This window comes from Chiloscyllium plagiosum, unplaced genomic scaffold (genome assembly GCF_037043375.1).
Source record: "Chiloscyllium plagiosum isolate Xiang-an unplaced genomic scaffold, Cpla_swu_hap1 HiC_scaffold_38, whole genome shotgun sequence".
Taxonomy (NCBI): domain Eukaryota; kingdom Metazoa; phylum Chordata; class Chondrichthyes; order Orectolobiformes; family Hemiscylliidae; genus Chiloscyllium; species Chiloscyllium plagiosum.
In genome coordinates this window covers 7,613,298-7,626,644 of record NW_028270176.1, presented here as the reverse complement: position 1 = coordinate 7,626,644, position 13,347 = coordinate 7,613,298, and the positions used below count along the sequence as shown (strand labels likewise).

The 13,347-nt window shown below is 41.7% G+C and overlaps 1 pseudogene; it reads left to right on the top strand.

The window, feature by feature from the left end:
• The first annotated feature begins 5,795 nt into the window (after positions 1-5,795).
• LOC148138984 (putative G protein-coupled receptor 139) lies at positions 5,796-12,455 on the top strand (annotated as a pseudogene).
• The last annotated feature ends 892 nt before the right edge of the window (positions 12,456-13,347 follow it).

Here is a 13,347-nt window from a genome sequence, read left to right as displayed (position 1 = left end):
GATGTTCCAGGGTTTAGAACATTTAAAAAGAATAGGGAGGGGTGAAAAAGAGGAGGGGGTGTAGGACTACTAATCAGAGAGGGTATCACAGCTACAGAAGCTTCCATTGTCGAGGAAGATCTGCCCACCGAGTCAGTATGGGTGGAAATTAGGAACAGCAAGGGAGCAGTCACCTTGTTAGGGGTTTACTACAGGCCCCCCAATAGCAGCAGGGAGATGGAAGAAAGCATAGCTCGGCAGATTTTATAAAAATGTGGACGTAGTATCGTTGTTGTAATGGGTGACTTTAACTTTCCCAATATTGATTGGAACTTCCTTCGAGCAGAAGATTTAAATGGAGCTGTTTTTGTAAGGTGTGTTCAGGAGGGTTTCCTAACTCAGTACGTTGACAGGCCGATAAGGGGAGAAGCCATTCTAGACTTGGTGCTCGGAAACGAGCCAGGGCAGGTATCAGATCTTGTGGTGGGAGAGCATTTTGGTGATAGTGACCACAACTGCCTCACATTCTACATAGCTATGGAGAAGGAGAGGATTAGGCAAAGTGGGAGGATATTTAATTGGGGAAGAGGAAATTATGATATGATTGGACATGAGTTAGGAAGCATGGACTGGGAGCAATTGCTCCATGGTAAAGGCACTATAGACATGTGGAGACTGTTTAAGGAACAGTTGTTGCGAGTGATGAATAAATATGTCCCTCTGAGACAGGCAAGAAGTGGTAAGATAAAAGAACCTTGGATGATGAGAGCGGTGGAGCTTCTCGTCAAAAGGAAGAAGGTAGCTTACATAAGGTGGACGAAGCTAGGGTCAAGCTCAGCTCTAGAGGATTACAGGCAGGTGAGGAAGGTCTGAGGAGAGCCAGGAGGGGGCACGAGAAAGGCTTGGCAGAACGGATTAGGGAGAACACAAATGCACTTTAGACTTATGTGAGGAATAAGAGAATGGTCAAAGAAAGAGTAGGGCCGATGGATAGCATCGGGAATTTGTGTGTGGAGTCTGAGGAGGTAGGGAAAGCCCTAAATGAGTTTTTTTGTTTCTGTCTTTACGAAAGAAACGAACTTTGTAGTGAATGAAACCTTTGAAGAGCAGGTGTGCATGCTGGAATGGATAGAGATAGAGGAAGCTGATATGCTGAAAATTTTGTCAAACATTAAGATTGACAAGTCGCAAGGCCCGGACTGCTTTGGGAAACGAGAAATGCAATTGCTTCGCCACTTGCAAAGATCTTTGCTTTCCACTCGATTCGTACCTGAGGACTGGAGAGAGGCAAATGTAATTCCTCTCTTCAAGAAAGGAAATAGGGAAATCCCGGCAATTATAGACCAGTAAGTCTCACGTCTGTCGTCTGCAAGGTGTTAGAAAGGATTCTGAGGGATAGGATTTATGACCATCTGGAAGAGCATGGCTTGATTAAATGCAGTCAACACGGCTTTGTGAGGGGCAGGTCATGCCTTACAAACCTTATCGAGTTCTTTGAGGATGTGACTAGAAAAGTTGATGAGGGTTGAGCTGTGGATGTGGAGTACATGGACTTCAGCAAGGCATTTGATAAGGTTCCCCATGAATGACCTTCTCATTCAGAAGGTCAGGAGGAATGGGATACAGGGGAACATAGCTGTCTGGATACAGAATTGGCTGGCCAACAGAAGACAGCGAGTGGTAGTAGAAGGAAAATATTCTGCCTGGAAGTCAGTGGTGAGTGGTGTTCCACAGGGCTCTGCCCTTGGGCCTCTACTATTTGTAATTTTTATTAATGACTTGGATGAGGGGATAGAAGGATGGGTAAGTAAGTTTGCAGACGACACAAAGGTTGGAGGTGTCGTTGACAGTATAGAGGGCTGTTGTAGGCTGCAGCGCGACATTGACAGGATGCAGAGATGGGCTGAGAGATGGCAGATGGAGTTCAACCTGGATAAATGCGAGGTGATGCATTTTGGAAGGTCGAATTTGAAAGCTGAGTACAGGATTAAGGATAGGATTCTTGGCAGCGTAGAGGAATAGAGGGATCTTGGTGTGCAGGTACATCGATCAATTAAATGACACCCAAGTGGACAGGGTTGTTAAGACACAGGGTTGTTTTGGCTTTCATTAACAGGAGGATTTAGTTTAAGAGTCGTGAAATCTTGTTAAAGCTCTATAAAACTTTGGTTGGACCGCACTTGGAATACTGCATCCAGTTCTGGTTGCCCTATTATAGGAAAGATCTCGATGCTTTGAGAGGGTTCAGAGGAAGTTTACCAGGATGCTGCCTGGACTGGAGATCTTACATAGAACATAGAAAAATACAGCGCAGTACAGGCCCTTTGGCCCTCGATGTTGCGCCGATCCAAGCCCACCTAACCTACACTAGTCCACTGTCCTCCAATGCCTATACAATGCCCGTTTAAATGCCCATAAAGAGGGAGAGTCCACCACTGCTACTGGCAGGGCATTCCATGAACTCACGACTCGCTGAGTAAAGAATTTACCCCAACACCGTAATTTAAAGCTATGCCCCCTCGTAATAGCTGACTCCATACGTGGAAAAAGGTTCTCATCTAAACCCCTAATCATCTTGTACACCTCTATCAAGTCACCCCTAAACCTTATTTTCTCCAATGAAAACAGCACCAAGTGCCTCAGCCTTTCTTCATACGATCTTCCTACCATACCAGGCAACATCCTGGTAAACCTCCTCTGCACCCGTTCCAGTGTCTCCACATCCTTCCTATAGTATGGCGACCAAAACTGCACACAATACTCCAGATGCAGCCCCACCAGAGTCTTATACAACTGCAACATGACCTCAAGGCTCCGGAACTCAATTCCTCTACCAATAAAAGCCAGTACGCCATATGCCTTCTTCACCGCACTATTTACCTGGGTGGCAACTTTCAGAGATTTGTGTACATGGACACCAAGAACCCTCTGCTCATCCACACTACCAAGTGTGGATTTTTTATGAAGAGAGGTTGACTGAGCTTGGACTGTTTTCATTGGAGAAAAGGAGGAGGAGAGGGGACCTAACTGAGGTATGCAACATAATGAAAGGAATAGATAGAGATTGATAGCCAGAGACTACTTCACAGGGCAGAAATGTCTAACACGAGGGGTCATAGTTTTAAGCTAGTTGGAGGAAAGTATAGAGGGGATGTCAGAGGGGGGTTCGTTACACAGAGAGTTGTGAGAGCATGGAATGCGTTGCTAGCAGCAGTTGTGGAAGCAAGGTCATCGGGGACATTTAAGAGACTGCTGGACATGCATATGGTCACAGAAATTTGAGGGTGCATACATGAGGATCAATGGTCGGCACAACATCATGGACTGAGGGGCCTGGCCTGTGCTGTACTGTTCTATGTCCTATGTTCTATGTTCTACACCCATGGATCAAGATCATAACTCCTGTAACTATAGTAACACGATTTGTAATTTAGATTGTGTTGGTAACACTGGTCTGTAAGAGCAATTGAAGTGTCAAAGAGTGATAACACGCCCCCCCCCCCCTTACTGGTTATGATAGCAGAGGTAGCAGATATGTCCCATAAGTTACATCCGCTCACTTGGTGTCTGAGCCAAGGGACTTGTGGGGGAGGTCTTGCAGCTGTCCATGACTAAACTTGACTTAAAATAGCTGCCAGGGCTTTTTAGTTAATACAAGATGGCTCAAAAGGGTTGACAGTTACATGCAGCAGATGTTCAAAGCCAGACTTATGGCCTTCATACAGGGTCACTGGATAAGATAATGAAAGGTCTCAGTGAGAGAAGACAGGGCAGTGTCATCAATGAGGCGTCTCTGATATTGGAGGCACAGATGAAAACTGGAAAAAAATCTCCATGAAGGCTGGTATCCCATCACCAAGTCACCTTGTACTGACTGTAAGAAACAAACTTAATAAAATTTTAGACAAGACCAACAAATCTGGAAACAAGACAATTTATTTCAAACTTGCAAGTAAGGGCTTCAATTGCATAAGCAAATGAGCAAATTAGAACTCAGGTTAGTATACAGTTATACCTTTGAGCTGCGTGAGGTCATCTCTCCAGACTCCTAATTACCCAATCTCTATTACTGTGCCATACCACTACCCAGCTGCGCTCTGCCCTTATTACTTCCCCCTTCCCCAAGTTGGCGACCCTCCTCTCTGTAAGTGCTGACACAAGGAATATTTTGTTAAAAGGACATCAAGATACGAGTTTAACATCTTGTAACAACTTCCGTGGTACATTCCATTCTTGAACATGCAATCATATCTCTTTTTGCCTAGCTCAGGCATTACAGTTATCTCAGCTATTTTGCTGAGACCAAAATTTTAAAAGAACTTATTTGCGATAATAATTATGCACCAAAATTAGTACCTAATTAACCACAATTATACACTAAAGATAAAGATAAACTTCCCTAAATACTTGCTGAGTTAATAGTTTTCTTGCTGTACCCCTTTTTCTGTACGCATACTCTGGTTGTTCTATATCTACAAAAACAACACATTTCCTCATTTCTAACATTGACCCCATGAATAGTACGTGACACTGACCCAGCTCGCTCAGAGCCTAGAGTGAGCAGAACCCCTCGCATTCCTGTTTATATCTGTCAGCCAGGGCTCCTTGATTGGACCAGGTTAACAGCCCCAGTCAGGGGACTCAGATTCCACAGAGTCCATCTGGCCGGCCGCATTATAATCACTTCAGAAGTGAGCAACAATTTCCATCTGCTCAAAATCTAAAACTCAGGAGAATAATCTAAAAATCTGTGAACAGATATTTCAGGGAAGAAATTTGGAAACATTTTAACCCATAAAGACATTTAGTACATTCTGCCACCAATCAGCACAAGCAGTAAGGAATATGAGGCAAAGGCAGCCAACATAAGGAATGCTGCAGAATTGCTGTGACTAACTTACATTGCGGGACATGGTCAACGGGGGTAAATAATCTTTTCATCTGCTTGTTCCTGATGTGCTTCCTCATGAGGGCACAATGCTCCTGTATCAATTGACACTTATGAAAGAGAATTGCCACAATAGCCACTCCCTGAGTAATCTTCCATTCCTTTTTGGAATGACAGTTTAATATTTATGGCTGTGCATGTTAGTCCTGCCTGTAACAGAAACCGTATTGTCCTCCCTTGCCCCATCACACACTTTCATATTGTGTTCATATTAATTCTATAAGGCCACCCTTCTGCCTTCTATTTCTTAGAGAAACAATCAGCAACCTACTCTTTCTTTAGTGACAGGGAAACCCTCGCAATAAAGGCTTCATAATGCTAGTTTTTATTTTGCCAATTCTGCATTGCCTCTTTGGCATCTGAAACATTCTGTTAGCCTGAGATGCTGTATCAGTCAAATCTGTTTGCTCAAGGTATTGTAATATGTTGTGGTTTCACATTAATATAAGTTTCCATCGACATGAATTACTCAGTATCATATGACAAAGAGGGAGCTCTGTGATCTGATAATCACTTAATGAATATACACAATACAGTGAAGGCAACCCTGAAACAATGAAATCTAGAATTGACACTGGTCATACTACAAAGGACAGAGCCATTGCTGGAAAATATATGCTGCAATTATCATTACCTGACAGAATTCTCCAGCCTGTTGTTTTTTAAACGTTGAATTTAATTGCTTCATCATTATGAATCACAGAAGGGATTTAGTTAGGCTGTCGTCATCCGCTCAGTTAGACGGAAACAATCTAATTTTTACTCCTTTATGTAAACTCAATGGCCCATGTCTAACCCACTGTACATAAATTACCACTTCCAGACATATATACCTTCAGAACGGATTTCAGAGAATTGGCCGGAGAGAATGATTGATACACTTGAACAAGTTGAAAAAATATACAACACCATTATTGCTGTTATTGGTGTTCCTGGTAAGTGTGGGTAATAATTGATGGTCTTTAAACATGCTTTTGTTTGTGTGGGTCCGTCTGTCCGTGTGTGTCTGCCTGTGTGTGTGAGAGAGAGTATGTGTGTATATGTAGTGGGTGAAGACTATCCCTACTTTTCAGATTTATGCTGGAACATGGTGTTCCACTGATCAGCTTTGTATATGTATTCAGCAAAATATTTTTCTTGAACTCAAGTGTCCTGAATTGCTGATGGAGTTTTTTTCTTAATTATGTTCTAGTGAATATAAAGCTCTGTTTTTTGTTAACTTCCTGTGCGGACTGAATAACCTTGTGTGTGTGCTGAAACATTTTGCATCCTTGACTCAGATCTTAGCTCAGTCAGCCCTTATGGTGTAGGAATGGCTGAGAATTTTGGTTACTATCAAATTATATTGAGTGTGGTTGGCCAACAGGAGGGGAACACCTTGCAATAGTATTTGTGTATTAGCCACATTTCCCTTTGTCGAACTGTACTGAGTGCAGGTTACCCACTGGTGTGAAATATATTCAATTTCTCCAATACTGCTTGGTTCAGTCTAGAAATGAGGTTACGTCAGTACCAGGTTGCAAGAAACCATATTGACTCATCAAAATCAATGATTCAGATGATTGATTTCTCATCCACAGATTTTCATTCTTGTTCAATAAAGGTAACAATGGGCAATTTAAGATTTTACTTTAATAGTTGGGTATCAGAGGGGCAGGAATTGTTGTTGGATGGTCCGGGACTTAGATGTTTCAAAAGGAATAGGGAGGGAGGTAAAAGAGAGAGGGGTGTGGCATTGCTCATCAGAGATAGTATCACAGCAGCAGAAAGGGAGGTCATCAAAGAGGCTTTGTCTATTCTGTCAGTATGGCTGGAAGTCAGGAAACAGGAAAGGAGCAGTCACTTTGTTGGGAGCTTTCCACAGACCCCCAAATCACAACAGAGACAGGGAGAAGCAGATGGAGAGACAGATTTTGGAAAGGTGCAGAAGTAACAGACTTGTTGTGGGTGACTTCAACTTCGTTAATATTCATGATTTGGAGGAGCCGGGTTGGGCTGGGGTGGACAAAGTTAAAAAGTGATGACCACCTGATGAAGAGGCAGCACCTCAAAACTAGTGCTTCCAAATTAACTAAAACCTGATGTTGTGTGATTTTTAACTTCGCGAATATTGGTTGGAACCTTTTTAGTGCAAATAGTTTGGATGGAGCAGATTTTGTCAGGTATGTTCAGGAAGGAATCAACTAGAGGGAAGGCCATATTGGATTTAATGCTTGGCAATGAACCAAGTCAGGCATCAGCTCTCTCGGTGGGAGGACATTTCAGTGATAGTGATCACAACTCCCTGACCGTTACTGTAGTCATGGAGAGGGATAGGAGTAGATGGTTTGGGAAAGTATTTAATTAGGGGAGGGGGAATTATAGTGCTATTAAGCAGGAGCTGTGGAGAATAAATTGGAAACAGTTGTTCTCCGAGAAATGCAGGATGGAAATCTGGAAGTTGTTTAGGGAGCTCTTACTGTGAGTGCTGGATAGGTTTGTCCCACTCCGGCAAGGAAAGGTTGGTAGGGTGAAGGGATGAGACAGGGCTCTAGAGAGTTACAAGGTAGCCAGGAAGGAACTGAAGACAGAGCTGAAGAAGTGCGAGAAGGGGACACGAAAAGCCTTGGTGGGTAGCATTAGGGAAAACCCCAAGGCATTCTATACTGATGTGAGGAACAAGAGGATGGCCAGGGTTACAGTAGATGGCCAGATCAGGGATAATGAAGGAAAGTTATGCCTGGAGTCGGAGGAGGTGGGGAGGTCCTTACTGAATACTTTGCTTCAGTATCCACTAGTGAAAGGGACCTTGTCTTTTGTGAGGACAGTGTGGAACAGGCTGATATGCTCAAACAGGTAAGATGGAGAATGTGGTGGAAATATTTGTAAAAATAAGGATATTTTATGCCCCTGGGCCAGACGGGATATAACCAAAGTTGCTACCGGAAGCAAGGGAAGAAATTGCTGCACCTTTGCTGATAATCTTTGCATCCTCACTGTCCACAGGAGTAGTACCAGATGATTGGAAGGTGGCAAATATTATTCCCTTGTTCAAGAAAGGGAATAAGGATAACCCTGGGATTAAACACCAGTCAGTCTTATCCACCAATCCGTGGTGGATAAATTATTGGCGAGGATTCTGAGAGACAAGATCTATGTTTATTTGTTAAAGCAAAGCTTAATTAGAGATAGTCAGCTTGGCTTTGTGAAGGGCAAGTCATGCCTCACAAGCCGTATAGAATTCTTTGAGGATGTGACAAAAGACATTGATGAAGGGAGAGCAGTGGATGTGGTGTATATGGATTTTAGCAAGGCGTTTGATAAGGTTCCCCAATGTAGGCTCATTCAGAAAGTAAGGAGGCATGGGATATTGGGCAAGTTAGCCAGCTGGATATAGAGTGGGCTGCCCCATAGAAGACAGAGTGTAATAGCAGATGGAAAGTATTCAGCTTGGAGCTCGGTGACCAGGGTATTCCGTAGGTATCTGTTCGGGGGCCTGTGCTCTTTGTGATTTTTAGAAATGACTTGGATAAGGAAGTGGAAGTGTGGACTAGTAATTTTGCCAATGACACGAAGGTTGGTGAAATTGTGGATAGTGTGGAGGGCTGTTGTAGGTTGCAGGGAGACATTGACAGGGTGCAGACTGGGCTGAGAATTGGCGGATAGAGTTCAACCTGGAGAAGTGTGAGGTGATTCACTTTGGAAGGTCCAATTTGAATGCAGTGTACAGGGTTAAATGCAGGATTCTTGGCAGTGTGGAGGAACAGAGGGATATTGGATCCCTAAAACTTGCCAGCCAAGTTGAAAACGTTGTTAAGAAGGGGTGTGGGGTGTAGGCTTTCATTAGCAGGGGGATTGAGTTTAACAATCATGCAGTCATGCTGCATCTCTATTAAGCCCTGGTTAGACCATACTTAGAAATTTGTGTCAGTTCTAGTCCCCTCATTCTAGGAAGGATGTGTAAGCTCTAGAGAGAGTGTAGAGATTTACCAGGATGCTGCCTGAACTGGAGCATATATCTCATGAAAAAAGGCTGAGGGAGCTGGGGCTTTTCTCATATGAGCGGAGAAGGATGAGAGGAGACTTGATAAAGGTGTACAAGATAATGAGAGACATAGATAGACTGAATGGCCAGAGACATTTTCCCCAGGCGGAAATGTGCATCATAAGGGGTGTAATTATTAAGTGATTGGAGGAAGGTTTAGGGGAGATGTGAGAGGTAGATTCTTTACACAGAGAGTGGAATGCACTGCTAGCAGTGGTAGCAGAGTGAGAGACATTAGGAACATTTAAGCGACTCTTGGAGAGGCACTTGGATGATAGTAATGAAGGGCATGTCGATGAGTTTAATCTTAGAGTAGGATAGAGTCGCATTGATGGCTGAAGGGTCTGTACTGTGCTATACTGTTCTATATTCTTAGAATCACTGTTACTTTAATATTTTTGCTAATAAGCACATTAAGGGATTCAATGTTAACTACTCGCTGGCAATTAAAACATTCAGGGCAATACTCCTATAGTAGGAGAGAGTGAGGACTGCAGATGCTGGAAATCAGAATCAAAAATATGATGCTGGAAAAGCACAGCAGGTCAGGCAGCATGCGAGAAGCAGGAGAAACCCAGAAACATCGATTCCCCTGCTCCTTGGATGCTGCTGAAATGATGTGCTTTCCAGCACCACACTCAGTACTCTTACAGTAGTCAAATTACCCGTGCAATGACATGTTTTTCCCTGTTTCGGCGCAGCATGGTTAGCACTGCTGCCTCACAGTGCCAGGGATCCTGGTTTGATTCTAGCCTCTGGCAACTGTTTGTGTGGAGTTTGCACATTCTTCCCGTGTCTGTGTAGGCTTCCTCTGGGTATTGCCCTGATGTTTTAATTGTCAGCGAGTAGTTAACATTGAATCCCTTAATGTGCTTATTAGCAAAAATATTAAAGTAGCAGTGATTCTAAGAATATAGAACACTATAGCACAGTACAGACCCTTCAGCCATCAATGCTCCTCTATCCTACTCTAAGATCAAACTCATCAACATACCCTTCATTACTACCCTTCCTCCCCCAAGCTGAAGATATGCAGGTCAGGTGAATTGGCCATGCTAAATTGCCCATTGTATTAGGTGTATTACTCTGGGGTTAATATAGGCTATGGGTGGGTTACTCTTTGGAGGGTTGGTGTGGACTTGTTGGGCCAAAGGGCCTCTTTCATACTGGAGGGAATCTAATCTAATTAAATAATAATGTTATCTTTTTTTATGCACATGGAGACGCTCCAATCTCTCAGCCATAAGTGTGTCTTTTTCTCTCACTAATATATTGAGTGAAGCTTTTGTTTTATTTCTTGCTCATTCCACTTCTGGAAGTAAGATTGGATAAACCAGTCCTTAAATAAGATTCAACCAACTTTCATGTAGGATTTCACTCTTTCAGGTATAATTCAATAAAGTGTCCCTCTGAGTTCAGGTAAGTGTAACTGAAGTACAAATGTGCTGTCTTTTCACAATAATGATGTCAGTCCCAGAGCCATAAATGATAACGGTAAACTCTTAATAATGAAATGCTTGGTTCATTGAATAAACTATATTAATATGCCCAACTGCTTGAATGATCTGTTTGTACTAATGGTGAACAAATATTGTCCCAATACCAACTTTGATGAAACTCCATTTATCCTCATTCAGCAATTTGCAAAATAAAATGTTAACAGGCAGCTTGTTGAATGTTTTAGCATTATCCCCAAACTCAGTTAAAGTCATGGCCTGTATGTGTGGCGTCTTACCAATTAGGAAAGAAAATATGTAACATGAACACAATAATGTTAATTGTCTCTTTGTGATTTGTATTCACATATTTTAATATTAGTGGAATCAGAACTTCCTTGTTGGAGATCAAACTCTTATTTATAGTAGAGTGTTCCTTCTGTTACCTTTGGGTAATTGTTCACCTCCTTCCTGTTCAGGTGCTCAGGCCACAAAATCCTTCTGGTTGAAATAACTAAGTAATTCTACTTCTGTGAATTTAATATGTTCACTTCTCTAGTCCTGAAGAGGTCCCCTGTGCATTTGCCTAGTCTAGACATAAATTCAGTGACTGAGTTGTTGACCATTCTATGCTTCTTCAGCACATGATCCTTATTCTTTCAGCAACTGCCTCTCCCCTTCCAGTTTTGCTCTAAAACCTACTTATGCTTGCATTTTCTTTTGCTGGATCTTGAACAAAATTGTACTGAATATCTATGAAAAAACCTTACTTTAGTCTGGCACTTCATTGTCTGGCCATCCTTGAAGTTTCAAATAAACTATATTAATGTGTCCAACAAATTGTTTCTGCATCTCTTCAGTGACCCAGTTTTCAAAGTCAGTGAGTGCTGGTAGATCACAGCTAAAGGTTATCTTGCATGGTGCCAGTCACATTGAAATAATGCAGCCAATTATCCTTTTCAATAACATTGAATCTTGACACTGTTAAAAGGAAAAGTAAAAAGGTTTTATCATGTCAGTGTGGAAATTCACATTTTAAAAAGATTCTCTTTACCCTTCCAAATCGATGAATTTTAAGGGTAAGTATCCAATCTTAGTCTCTGGACTCAAACGTGGTGGTTGTTTTATAAGTAATTTAATGCATCTTTCCTCTTGTCTTCCTTACAGTTAACTTAGTTGCGATTATGATCTTGTCCCGAGGGAAATGTGGACTATCCACATGCACTACATATTATCTCGTGGCTATGGCATCTGCAGATCTTTTGGTCATTTTAACTGATGTCATACTGTCACAGGTGACCCATTATTATTTTCCAAGATCTTTTCTGGAAATCACTCCTGTGTGTAGTTTTCTCACTCTTCTAGTTCATGCATCAATAGATTGTTCAGTCTGGTTCACCGTCACTTTCTCCTTTGACCGATTTGTTGCCAGAAGCTGAAAATTAAATATTGTACAAATAGAATTGCAGCTGTGGTTCTAGCATCAACCTGGATTCTGCTCAGTTTAAAAAATATTCCTTTGTATTTTATAATTGAACCCAAAGAAATAATAGACAATGTGCCATGGTTTTGTGATTCAAAAGCAAGCTATTATACTGAGCCAGGATGGGTGGGTTTTGATTGGTTTGCCACAGTTTTAACCCCATTGATTCCATTTGCTTTCATTTTATTGCTCAATGCACTGACAGTCACACACATCTTGGTAGCCAGTCGAGTCCGTAAGCGACTGAGAGGGCAGTGTAAAGGAGGGAATCACAAAGACCCAGAGGTGGAGAGCAGACGGAGATCAGCAATTCTACTCTTCACTATATCGGCCAGCTTCATACTGCTGTGGTCAATGGCTGTTCTACATTTTTTATACTATAATATTACAGGAACAAATCCTGAACATTATGAGGGTTCACTATGTTTATTTCAGCAGGCTGGATTTATGCTGTTGAGTTTGAGTTGCTGCACCAATACATTTATTTATGGGGTGACTCAGTCAAAGTTCAGAGAGCAGTTCATGAATGCACTGAAATATCCATTGTTGTCATTTGTTGAATTAATCAATAAAATAAGGAACTGAGCACAAACTGTCCTGTTGTTTCCAGTCATTGAATGAAATGTGTAGCTCAATTCCACAGAATGAGTGATACCAGGAATTACTAGGATTCTGAAATGTTAAACAATAGCAGAACAATTGCATGGTTTAGGAAACAGCATGATGTTCTTTAATAATGTTTATACCATTTTGTTTGTGGAAGGACATCGTGACTTTTGCTCTCTGATTCAGCTATTTTGTACTGAAACGGATTTCCCATTCCTTTTGTAATTAATTCATCTCTTGCTAGGTCGATACATCTGAGTGGTGTAAATCACCAGATACATACAATGTAGAATTTGGCTGTATAAGACAAATGTGCAGTTCTTCTGTTATGAAGGACAGTTATATTAGACTCCAAATTTCAACTCTATTTCTCTCTCCACAGGCATTCACAGACCTGCTGAGTTTTGTCAGCACTTTCACTTTTATAACAGATTATGGAAAATTTGTTCTATTATTCCATGCTTTTGTCAATGGTCTATAGAATACTCCAATTCAACCATTTTCGAGATCTTGTCCATATATTTCCAACTTTCTGCGAATGAATTGAAAGTGATGTGTTTCTATCAGTGAGTTCCACTTTGTAACCTCTTGGCTAATGGAACATTTTTCTCCTGTTGCTCTATTGTATCTATTAGTCATCATCTTGTAATTCTGGTGCCTCACTTTTGAAAACAAGGGACAAAATACAAACATTTGCAATCTTTTCAGACAGCTGTGAACTCTCTGATGTGCTGTCATCTTGGAAATGTTTTACTCTGCCTTTTCTAGTGGTTCTTTACCTTTGCTTTCTGCAGTATGGGAACCAAAGGTATAAACTCTCATTTACAGCTGACACTGATGTTCTATTATGATAATATAACTTCAACTCTTT